At 42.3% G+C, this 9,334-nt stretch overlaps 1 long non-coding RNA gene across 1 annotated transcript; it reads right to left on the reverse strand.

Moving 5' to 3' along the window:
- Positions 1–1,578: 1,578 nt before the first annotated feature.
- LOC123725259 (uncharacterized) lies at positions 1,579–2,279 on the reverse strand. The gene is made up of 2 exons (XR_006757763.1): positions 2,205–2,279; positions 1,579–1,835 (listed from the first exon to the last, which is right to left on the reverse strand). It is a non-coding gene; the product is annotated as an uncharacterized lncRNA (long non-coding RNA).
- Between the last annotated feature and the right edge of the window lie 7,055 nt (positions 2,280–9,334).

Raw genomic sequence — 9,334 nt, forward strand, 5'->3', positions numbered from 1 at the left:
ATGGTCAAGATGTTAAAATGTTCATAAATGACCAGCATGGTCAAATAATAATAATCATAGTAGTTGTCGAGGGTGCAACATGTCAGCAACTCAAGAGTAAGTGTCAGTTGGCTTTTTCATAGCCGATCTTTGAGAGTATCAGGCGAACTACAGTCTTTGCTAGGTAAAGCTCCACCTTATCTCAGCTCACTGGTCACCATAACAACACCCACCCGTAACACGCGCTCCAGCAGGTATATCTCACTGGTCATCCCCAAAGCTAACACCTCCTTTGGCTGCCTTTCCTTCCAGTTCTCTGCTGCCAATTGACTGGAACGTTTTGCAAAAAACGCTGAAGTTGGAGACTTATATCTCCCTCACTAACTTTAAGCATCAGCTATCTGAGCAGCTCACCGATCTCTGCAGCTGTACACAGCCCATCTCTAAATAGCCCATCCAACTACCTACCTCATCCCCATATTGTTTTTATTTACTTTTTTTTGCTCTTTTGCACACCAGTATATCTACTTGCACATCATCATCTGAACATCTATCACTCCAGTGTTCATTTGCTAAATTGTAATTACTTCGGTACTATGGCCTATTTATTGCCTTACCTCCTTACTCCATTTGCACACACTGTATATAGATTTTTCTATTGTTATTGACTGTACTTTTGTTTATCCCTTGTGTAACTATGTGTTGTTGTTGTTGTTGTCGCACTGCTTTGCTTTATCTTGGCCAGGTCGCAGTTGTAAATGAGAACTTGTTCTCAACTGGCCTACCTGGTTAAATAAAGGTGAAATTAAAAAAATGTAGTTCGCCTGGTGATGATGTTACACCAAGAAACACTTACCTTGACGAAAGCCCCCAACCTAAAGACATTGAAGTGTCTTTCTTCTGGAACCAAGTTACATGTTCCTCAGTACACAAACACGCACAAAACAAACACGAACCATACAGTGTGGTGCTGGACCCAGTCAGGTCTTTGACACATTCACCCAGTCCCCTGCTGACAGATCAGCCACAAAAATGTTGGCACCATTGTAACAGGTTGTAATCAAGCCCTGGTCTCCAGCATGGGAACAGAAGAGGAATACCTGGTGTGGTAGTCTCAGGTTGGACTACTCCAAATCATCTTGGATTTGACACACATACACACACACACACTCTCACACACGCACACACAAATGCGAGCTTTGCAGGTCCATCAACCCATTTAAATACCTCTCACACCCTACAGTAACCTGTGGATCATGAGAGAACCTTCATAAATCAGCAGAACTTTAATAACCTATTTATTGACACTTTATGTAGTGTCCTGTAATTCGTATTTGAAGTGAGACACCTTTGGTCATTCATAACACAGCCATAAAGACTATATTGCATGACGCATTACTTAATTTAAAGTCAGACCCCTTTGGTCATTCATAACACATACATAAATGCCTTATATCATATGATGCTGTACTTACTATGAAGTCAGACACCTTTGGTCAGTCATAACACATACATTATGGCGTAATTATGTGAACACAAATGTATTAACACTTAGGGAATTATCGCTACCAGCTAAAACAAATAAACATTAAAGATATGTTTGAACCATACATTTTTTTTTTAATTTGTGCATTTTTAAAACAATACAAATACATGGAGTTTAAAAAGTCCAATAATGCAATTACATTGAACATTACACAGGGCTGTGAATAGTGTAGCTTGTCCCTGAGCTGGCAGACAAATAGTTCTTGCCTCTCTTCCTTGCTTCTACACCTGCATTGCTTGCTGTTTGGGGTTTTAGGCTGGGTTTCTGTACAGCACTTTGAGATATCTGCTGATGTAAGGTTGGTTCCAACCTTAAAAGTAACAACAAAGAAAGTTAGCAAGTCTGTTAGGAAATGGTTTTCTCACACCATCTGGATAAGGGACTTTCTGTGCTGTGCCAGAAACTCTAAATGGGAAGATGGGAAACTCCATTCAATTCGTATTATTATATTAGTCTTTAATTTACAAATCTCATGACGTGACTATGAGACAAGGCTGTATCTAGGGGGATTTGTATTTAGCTGAGCCTGCTAGCTAGCTAAATGTTGGCTTGTTAGCAATTGCTGTGAAGTCACCGAAATGATTTTTAATAACAATTGCGGTAGCTACTGTATGTAATCTAACTCAACATTTAACTACTACAAACTAATTGAAATTACAATAAATAACGGTTAACTTACTTGTTTTCGCTGTCCAGTGGCAGCAAAAGTGGGGCATTTGGTTTGCGAACTCATCACATGATCAACATCTCGTCAGCAACACTAAAAAAGTACTTCCGGGTCACAGAATTTTGGAAATGTTCTACATAAAAGTCCCCCACATAATAGTACAAAAGTGTCAATAACCGTTAATGATATGAAAAATAATTGTCTAAACATTAACAATGTTACATATTTGTTCATATTTAAGTGACATTTGCTTTACATTTTGGTTTTAATATAAATGCTCCCAATGCGAATCACTATATATGAAATACATATTGGCTTAGAGCAAGAACTATTCTGGGTGCTGCAGTAAAAGTATTGTAGGGGATACTCAGTAGGGTCTCTAGAATGTATATATGGTGTCATTTCATGGAGCTTTGAATAATACGGGGTATTGCTGGCCTTTTACTCCAGCTATTCCATTTGCGGCCGAGTCACATCACATGTGCTTACTGCTCTACTGAAAACCTGCTAACCAAACAACAGCACAGGGCATGCTCACTGAATTAAAAGGCAACTTAACAAAAAAGTCTATGTTTCTTAGATTTTTCCCAGACCTCAATAGTCATTCCCTGGTGCGGTTTAAGCATTGTTGTGAACACAGAAAATCCACGTTTGCTCTTTTTCTATTTAAAAAGTGTGAAAAAATGGGGGAAACCAGAAAGAAATTGGGAAATCCGAAACCTGGAAAAACTAAACCAATAAAATGTAATTTGGGAAAAAAACTAGTTAGGCAAAAAATACATATTGGCAAGCGGCAAGTGGTACAGGAGCTCCAAGTCTAGGTCCATCCTAGCGATGCAATGCTCTACCAAGATGCATGACAGGGTTATAAATGCTTTTTAAAGCCTAAATGTAATGACTTATTAGGCCTTTATTAAGCAGTGCTCATGCCACCCTTGGCACAGGTTTATGTTATATTTTACATATTGGGTTATGTCACAATTCACATTGGTGGTTATGTCAAACAATTATGCTACATTTATGAACCCTTTATAAAGCATGACACGGTTATAGATTATTTGTAACACATTTATGTAGTGTATATGAAGGCTTTATAAAGGCTGAAGCGTTTATAAGCTGCATGCCATAGCAGGAACACAATGGGTCCCATAAGCCTAATATAGGCACCCGGCCGCTTTACATTGTGCAGGAGCCATTGATTCATACAATTTGTAACACATTTCACCTGTCCGAATGCTTGAAAAAAAACAATACAAAGTAATGTGATATCAGCTTACCCCCCCTTCTTTGCCTTGAGAAAGCTGATTTTGTATCACAGCATTCCTGCTGTGGTGGTTGCCTGGGAAGCTGTGCAGACAGAGTAGGTTTTGAATTTTCTAAAATGTCTCTTTACCGTCCAAATATTGAGGAGGCTAAAAGGAGGCTAAATGCTTGATGGCATCAATCAATCAAATGCTACAGTGGCAATAAGTTATACTCTTTTGTTCCAGACAGCATCAGATACATGGGCTACACATCAGTGGAGGCTCCTCAGGGGAGGACCATCCTCCTCAGTAAATTTCTGAAAAAAGTATATAGTGAAATATAAAAAAAGTTTTCCTTTTTACATACAACTATTCATGTCACCAAATAATTGATGAAAACACATGGTTTTGCAATGTAGGTCTACAGTAGCCTCAACAGCACTCTGTAGGGTAGCACCATGGTGTAGCCGGAGGAGAGCTAGCTTCAGTCCTCTGGGTACGTTGACTTCAATATAAAACCTAGGAGGCTCATGGTTCTCACCCCCTTACACAGTAATTATGACAACTTCCGGAGGACGTCCTCTAACCTATCTGAGCTTTTAGAGCATGAACTGACATGTTGTCCAGCCAATAAAAGGGTCAGAGAATGAATCTAGTACTGAAAGCCTAAACAACAGTTAGCTAGCACTGCAGTGCATAAACTGTGGTGAGTAGTTGACTCAAAGAGAGAGAAAGACAATAGTTGGACAGTTTGGAACAAACTGTCCAACGGAAACTGTCCAACAGAGAGAGAGACAGAGAGAGATAGCTATATTTCATTTGTTTTCACTTTCATTACTAAGCTAACAAATCAAATCAAAGTTTATTTGTCATGTGCGCCGAATACAACAGGTGTAGACATTACAGTGAAATGCTTACTTACAGGCTTTAACCAATAGTGCAAAAAAGGTGTTAGGTGAACAATAGGTAAGTAAAGAAATAAAACAACAGTAAAAAGACAGGCTATATACAGTAGCGAGGCTATAAAAGTAGCAAGGCTACATACAGACACCGGTAGGTCAGGCTGATTGAGGTAGTATGTACATGTAGATATGGTTAAAGTGACTATGCATATATGATGAACAGAGAGTAGCAATAGCGTAAAAGAGGGGTTGGCGGGTGGTGGGTGGTGGGTGACGGGACACAATGCATATAGCCCGGTTAGCCAATGTGCGGGAGCACTGGTTGGTGGCCCAATTGAGGTAGTATGTACATGAATGTATAGTTAAAGTGACTATGCATATATGATAAACAGAGAGTAGCAGCAGCGTAAAAAGAGGGTTTGGAGGGGGGCACACAATGCAAATAGTCCGGGTAGCCATTGATTACATGTTCAGGAGTCTTATGGCTTGGGGGTAAAAACTGTTGAGAAGCCTTTTTGTCCTAGACTTGGCACTCCGGTACAGCTTGCCATGCGGTAGTAGAGAGAACAGTCTATGACTGGGGTGGCTGGGGTCTTTAACAATTTTTAGGGCCTTCCTCTGACACCGCCTGGTGTAGAGGTCCTGGATGGCAGGCAGCTTAGCCCCAGTGATGTACTGGGCCATACGCACTACCCTCTGTAGTGCCATGCGGTCAGAGGCTGAGCAATTGCCATACCAGGCAGTGATGCAATCAGTCAGGATACTCTCGATGTTGCAGCTGTAGAACCTTTTGAGGATCTCAGGACCTATGCCAAATCTTTTTAGTTTCCTGAGGGGGAATAGGCTTCGTCGTGCCCTCTTCATGACTGTCTTGGTGTGTTTGGACCATTCTAGTTTGTTGTTGATGTGGACACTTGAACAAACTTGAAGCTCTCAACCTGCTCCACTACAGTCCCGTCGATGAGAATGGGGGCGTGCTCGGTCCTCCTTTTCCTGTAGTCCACAATCATCTCCTTAGTCTTGGCTACGTTGAGGGATAGGTTGTTATTCTGGCACCACACGGCCAGGTCTCTGACCTCCTCCCTATAGGCTGTCTCGTCGTTGTCTGTGATCAGGCCTACCACTATTGTGTCGTCTGCAAACTTAATGACGGTGTTGGAGTCGTGCCTGGCCATGTAGTTGTGGGTGAACAGGGAGTACAGGAGGGGACTGTGCACGCACCCCTGTGGAGCTCCAGTGTTGAGGATCAGCTTGGCAGATGTGTTGCTACCTACCCTCACCAAATGGGGGCGGCCTGTCAGGAGGTCCAGGATCCAGTTGCAGAGGGAGGTGTTTAGTCCCAGGATCCTTAGCTTAGTGATGTGCTTTGAGGGTACTATCAAATCAAATCAAATCAAATTTATTTTTATATAGCCCTTCTTACATCAGCTGATATCACAACGTGCTGTACAGAAACCCAGCCTAAAACCCCAAACAGCAAGCAATGCAGGTGTAGAAGCACGGTGGCTAAGAAAAACTCCCTAGAAAGGCCAAAACCTAGGAAGAAACCGAGAGAGGAACCAGGCTATGGTGTTGAACACTGAGCTGTAGTCAATGAATAGCATTCTCACATAGGTGTTCCTTTTGTCCAGGTGGGAAAGGGCAGTGTGGAGTGCAATAGAGATTGCATCATCTGTGGATCTGTTGGGCGGAATGCAAATTGGACTGGGTCTAGGGTTTCTTGGATAATGGTGTTGATGTGAGCCATTACCAACCTTTCAAAGCACTTCATGGCTACGGACGTGAGTGCTACGGGTCTGTAGTCATTTAGGCAGGTTGCCTTTGTGTTCTTGGGCACAGGGCACAGACTCAATCAGGCACAGATTCAATCAGGGACATCTTGGGCACAGACTCAATCAGGGACATGTTGAAAATGTCAGTGAAGACACCTGCCAGTTGGTCAGCACATGCCCGGAGCACACGTCCTGGTAATCTGTCTGGCCCGCAGCCTTGTGTATGTTGACCTGTTTAAAGGTCTTACACATGTCGGCTACGGAGAGCATGATCACACAGTCGTCCGGAATAGCTGATGCTCTCATGCATTCCTCAGTGTTGCTTGCCTCGAAGCGAGCATAGAAGTGATTTAGCTCATCTGGTAGGCTTGTGTCACTGGGCAGCTCTCAGCTGTGCTTCCCTTTGTAGTCTGTAATAGTTTGCAAGCCCTGCCACATCTGACGAGTGTCGGAGCCGGTGTAGTATGATTCAATCTTAGCCCTGTATTGACGCTTTGCCTGTTTGATGGTTCATCGCAGGACATAGCAGGATTTCTTGTAAACTTCCAGATTAGGGTCCCGCACCTTGAAAGCGGCAGCTCTACCCTTTAGCTCAGTGCGGATGTTGCCTGTAATCCATGGCTTCCTGTTGGGGTATGTACATACAGTCACTGTGGGGACGACGTCCTTGATGCACTTATTGATAAAGCCAGTGACTGATATGGTGCACTCCTCAATGCCATCGGAAGAATCCCGGAACATGTTCCAGTCTGTGATAGCAAAACAGTCCTGTAGTTTAGCATCTGCTTCGTCTGACCACTTTTTTATAGGCCGAGTCACTGGTGCTTCCTGCTTTAATTTTTGCTTGTAAGCAGGAATCAGGAGGATAGAGTAATGGTCAGATTTACCAAATGGAGGGCGAGGGAGAGCTTTGTACGCATCTCTGTGTGTGGAGTACAGATGATCTAGAATTTTTTTCCTTCTGGTTGCACATTTAACATGTTGATAGAAATTTGGTAGAAGTGATTTAAGTTTCCCTGCATTAAAGTCTCCAGCCACTAGGAGCGCCGGCTCTGGGTGAGTGGTTTCCTGTTTGCTTATTTCCTTATACAGCTGACTGAGTGTGGTTTTAGTGCCAGCATCTGTCTGTGGTGGTAAATAAACAGCCACGAAAAGTATAGCTGAAAACTCTCTAGGCAAGTAGTGTGGCCTGCAATTTATCACAATATACTCTACTTCAGGCGAGCAAAATCTAGAAACGTCCTTAGATTTCGTGCACCTGCTGTTGTTTACAAATATGCACAGACCGCCCCCCTCGTCTTACCGGAGTGTGCTGTTCTATCTTGCCGGTGCAGCGTATATCCCGCTTGCTGAATATCCATGTCGTCATTCAGCCACGATTCCATGAAACATAAGATATTACAGTTTTTGATGTCCCATTGGTAGGATATTCGTGATCGTACCTCGTCTAATTTATTGTCCAATGATTGCACGTTGGCGAGTAGTATTGATGGTAACGGCAGCTTTCCCAGTCTCCTTCGCCGGGTCCTGACCAGGCATCCGGCTCTTTGTCCTCTGTACCTGCGTCGCTCCCTCTTGCAAATAACGGGGATGTCGGTCCTATGGGGTGTTTGGAGAATGTCTTGTGCGTCGTCTTTGTTATAGAAAAAATCTTTGTCTAATCCGAGGTGAGTGATCGCTGTCCTGATATCCAGAAGCTCTATTTTGCCGTAATATATGGTTGCAGAAACATTATGTACAAAATAAGTTTCAAATAACGCAAAAAACCCCCACATAATAGCACAATTGGTTGTGCGCCCGTAAAACTGCTGCCATTTCTTCCGGCGCCATTGCAAATGCAGCTAGCTAGTTTAGCCTACTCAAACACCCGGCTCAAACAGAGAGGGATGCTATGTTAGCTAGCTGGCTATGGCTATCCAACACTGGAACTCTTCCAAGTCAAGGTAAGCTTTTGGTTTTATTAATTTATTACTGCCCGAGCCTGCCAGTGTAACTGCTGAACTGCTCTCTGACTGTACACCGTACTGCATGATTGTAGCAGGTTTTCTAATACGTTAGTTCTAGTAGCTATGTTGACTAGGACGTTATAATAAGGTGACAACGATGTAGGTTGTGTAAAGCGGTTACCGGGTATGATATAAAGGTTTGGCTTGTAAATATTGTTTTGCCTTGTCACAGACAGCTGATGTTTTGTGCACCGAAAGTCCACAAGTGAAGAGAAAAGGTGAGAGGAGAGCGCAGAGTTCGTTGCGAGAAGGAATTACATATACAACGAGCAAAATGAACTTGCTGTTTTTATGTGGCTGCTATGAAAGTGAACTGTGTTTGCGTGTGATCAGGAGAGTATTTATTTTCGCAGATTCTTGAAAAACGTTTCTTAAACAGAAGCAAATGGAACAAAACGGGTATAAACATACCTGGATTTGTCCAATAGAAACTCTCGTTTGCAACTGTTGGACTAATGGTTACAACCTAGATCAGCTAGATGCAGACAAGAGTGTGCAAGGCGGAATTGAATGTGTCACTGTCACCTTGATTACTCTAATTTCTCTCGACCTGTGCACCTAGCTGTGCGTTGTAAACTTTCGTTCATATACCAGGTTGTAGCAACCTCATGACGGGTATAGGGAAAATTCTAGTATCATGTAGTAGCCTAAACCTATCGATGTTACATTGAACAGGGTGAATAGAATATGAATGACAGTCATCCAATATGCTGTAATAGAAGTAAGGTCGTGCTCATAAAAAAAAAATAATGAGACAGAGGGGCGCTGTTTCTCTCGCTCTGATGATTTCTCCGGTGAGATTCAGTCACTTGCGAATTGACAGAAAATTCTGAAAACACAGAGAGAGGCGAAAGATAAATTATTGCATAATTGTAATCTTTGGGGAAGCCTGGCTTCCCTTGGCATCCATGAATACACATCACTATGTCTCAGTTATCTCAAGGCTTAAAAATCTTTCTTTAACCTGTCTCCCCTTCATCTACGCTGATTGAAGTGGATTTAACAAGTGACATCAATAAGGGATCATATCTTTCACCTGGATTCACCTGGTCAGTCTATGTCATGGAAAGAGCAGATGTCCTTATTGAATATAAATGATTTAAGATGATAAGACACTATCATTGATGTATTTAAATGAGTTAAGATGACAAGACACTATCATTGATGTATTTAAATGAGTTAAGATGATAAGACACTACCTTTGATGTATTTAAATGA

The sequence above is a fragment of the Salmo salar genome, chromosome ssa11 (genome assembly GCF_905237065.1).
Source record: "Salmo salar chromosome ssa11, Ssal_v3.1, whole genome shotgun sequence".
NCBI classification, from domain to species: Eukaryota; Metazoa; Chordata; class Actinopteri; order Salmoniformes; family Salmonidae; genus Salmo; species Salmo salar.